At 39.2% G+C, this 2,492-nt stretch overlaps 1 protein-coding gene across 1 annotated transcript in view; it reads left to right on the forward strand.

The window, feature by feature from the left end:
- Positions 1 to 556: 556 nt before the first annotated feature.
- The window catches only part of LOC141499731 (uncharacterized), a 90,677-nt gene continuing 88,741 nt past the window's right edge, over positions 557 to 2,492 (forward strand). Inside the window, exon 1 of the mRNA XM_074202406.1 lies at positions 557 to 685. The gene's annotated coding sequence lies outside the window, so the exon portion shown is untranslated. The remainder of the gene's footprint in view (positions 686 to 2,492) is intronic.

Here is a 2,492-nt window from a genome sequence, read left to right on the forward strand (position 1 = left end):
GGTTTGGGATGTTTTAATTTTTAATATGAATAAGTATGTTGTTGAAATATGTTGACTGTTGGAAATATGTTTAATGTTGAAATATCTTTTCCACAATGTTGTAAACCTAATTTGTTCTTAATAAATAATTTCTTAGACTAAGAAAAAAAAAAGGTAGGAGGAGAACCAAGAAAGAACAATGTCACCAAAATGCAGAGACCACAGGAACCAGGTAGAGAAGGCATTCCACACTGAGAAATGTTAGAGATCACATAAATAAGGATGAGGATTGAGAAAAGATTGGGAAAATAAGAATTCATCAGTATCTTGGGAGAGCGCAGTTCCAGTGGGAAGCTAGACTTCAAAGTATTTAAAAGTGAGAAGAAAGGACATTGTGGCACCAAATGTAGACATTTTGTTTCAAGGAGTTCAGCTGAGAAGAGAAGAGATATCATACTTAACTGATAGGGACCTAAAAAGGGAGGAACTTGGACATTTTACGCATACCAAAATGGAACCAAAAGATAGTTTGTAATTCAACAAGAGTCACGGGAACCATTCAACAAGAATCACGGGAACCGTTCAACAAGAGTCACAGGAACCTAAGTTATGCTACAGTGGAGAGAGTGACCTAGGCTGGGAGTGAGGAAGATTCATTCTTGAGCTCCCATCTGGTCTGAGACACATGCTAGCTGTGTATCCCTAGGTAAGTAGCTTCACCCTGTTTGCCTCAGTGTTTTCATCTGTAAAATGAGCTGGGGAAGAAAATGGCAAACAGCTTCATTATTTTTGCCAAAGAAAAAACCCAAATGGGGTCATGAAGAGTCAGATAAGACTGAAATGTAAGTAGCAGGGGCAATCTGCTAGAAGAGGTGAAAGGAATGGGATAGAAAATATATGTTATGGGGTTGTAAGATTTGGTGAGAAGGGCTACCCCCTTCTCAGATACCAGAACATAGGATGAAAAGGTTTGGGATAAAATCACAGAGATGTGAGAAAAGGAAGGGGAGGGGGGAGAAGGGGGAGATCTCAGTGAAAAGCTTAATTTTTAGGTGAAATATGAGGTGAATCACTCACCTGAGCCAGTGGAGAAGGGGGGACTTGGGAGTCTTGAGGAAAGAAGCAAAAGTTTAGAATAGCCACCATGGTAAGTAGACTAGGGTATCAATTCTGGAGAAGGACTATGAGTGTCTGGTGGTTGAGATTAGCTGGCATAAATTTGAAGTGGACCCATTCAGCACAGTCTTGTAATTTCTTCCAGAAGGCTTAAGGTAGGAGTAATCCAGGGTTGAGGTTTGGCAGGGCTTAATTGTTGCAAGGGCAGGGAAATTCCAGAGAGGCTAGTGTAGAGTTGGATGTACTCAACAAGGGAGGGGAAGTGAGGAGGGGAAGGTGTAGACAGAGCAGAGGCAAGAACCTGAGATCTTGCTAAGAGATGGAAATATTAGAGGGCAGAGAAGAATAAACTTTGGGGAAGTTTAGGATAAGGAAAGAAGGAAAGATAAAATATTATGTTTTATAAGGAAATTTTGGAGTTTCTAAGTGTGGAAATAAAATACTTTGAGATCAGTGTTATGACCATCTCTCTATGGAGCCAAGGTGGATTGGAAATTATTGAGTAGATCAAGAAACTGGGAAGGCAGGACATTTGAAGGAGCATCAATATCTCTATTGAAATCCCCAAAGAGTTGGGGTAGAGAGAAAGACTATGAGCTAGGCACTGAAACAGGAACAGGGTAGAGTAGAAAGAATTTCTAGGATTTTGAGTCCAAGGACTAGAATTCAAATCCCAGCTCTGTCATTTACTACTTGTGTGATTTTGAACATATCCCTTCCCCTTTCTGATTCTACAGTTTTTCCCTCTGTCAAATGGAGAGCACATTATATGAGGGATGCCTAACATGTGTGTGTGTGTGTGTGTGTGTGTGTCTTGCATCCATTCTCACAATAATGTTTTTAAATGCATAAAATAATATATATGTATGTGTGAGAGAGAGAGATTATGAAAGGAAATCAATTGTATTGAAGTATTGTTAAATTATTTAAAAAAATAATAAGTTCAGGGGTGGCTAGGTGGTGCAGTGGATAGAGCACTGACCTTGGAGTCAGGAGGACCTGAATTCAAATCCCGCCTCAGACACTTAATTACCTAGCTATGTGGCTTTAGGCAAGCCACTTAACCCCATTTACCTGGGAAAAACCTAAAAAATAATGATAATAATAATAAATTCATAAATCTCAGATTAAGAAGTCTTGGACTAGATCATCTCTATGGTCACTTCCAATTCTAACTGATCCTTTGGAGTTGATTTTTTTTTGATTTTCTGAAGGGATTCATACTCTCAGAGATCAATGAGTAGGAAGGAATCCTTTTTCTTTTTCTTTTTGATTACACAGAAGAAGGACAAAAGCTTGCCTAGGAGATCCTTCTCTCATTCTCTGCTTGAGCCTGGAGGTTTGAAGGAATGTTCATTGTAACCCATCTTTCCCCCAAGATAATGACTCCTCTTATT

The sequence above is a fragment of the Macrotis lagotis genome, chromosome X (genome assembly GCF_037893015.1).
Source record: "Macrotis lagotis isolate mMagLag1 chromosome X, bilby.v1.9.chrom.fasta, whole genome shotgun sequence".
NCBI lineage: Eukaryota > Metazoa > Chordata > Mammalia > Peramelemorphia > Peramelidae > Macrotis > Macrotis lagotis.